Raw genomic sequence first — 468 nt, forward strand, 5'->3', positions numbered from 1 at the left:
CTGTTGTCCACAAGGGGGCAATGAGAGTGAGTTCTTGTGAAAAGGCAGCACTGTTCTAATAAAGAGAAGTAGAGATGAAGTTAACTGAAGGTTGTACGTTAGCAATAAAGTGAACACAGCTATCTAACGAAAAGAAGTGTGATTCATTTAAAAAATGAGTACTGAACAAGAAAACCCAACAAATTACTTATTCACTTTCAAGGCAACATTTTTATCTTTAGCTTTAATCTTTCTTTGAAAAGAATAAAATGCCTGAGAATTAAATGTTCTATGGGGTTAAATAAATAATTTTCATTTAACAAACAGTTGTTGTACATTATAGTTTTGGAGAATCATCATTACATTTGACTGAAGGGCTACTAGTGGTATTACAAATGGTTTGGGTTAAACAAGTCTAAAAATGTTGGGAACCACTGAGGTAGAAGATGTAGCCTAGAATGAAGATGACCATGGCTGAAACAAGTAGTC

The 468-nt window shown here is 33.8% G+C and overlaps 1 protein-coding gene across 1 annotated transcript in view; it reads left to right on the forward strand.

The window, feature by feature from the left end:
• gabra4 (gamma-aminobutyric acid type A receptor subunit alpha4) overlaps nucleotides 1–468 on the forward strand; it is a 42,089-nt gene that overhangs the window by 14,259 nt on the left and 27,362 nt on the right. The gene's annotated exons all lie outside the window — the stretch shown is intronic.

Source organism: Austrofundulus limnaeus, unplaced genomic scaffold, assembly GCF_001266775.1.
Source record: "Austrofundulus limnaeus strain Quisiro unplaced genomic scaffold, Austrofundulus_limnaeus-1.0 Scaffold68, whole genome shotgun sequence".
Lineage (NCBI taxonomy): Eukaryota > Metazoa > Chordata > Actinopteri > Cyprinodontiformes > Rivulidae > Austrofundulus > Austrofundulus limnaeus.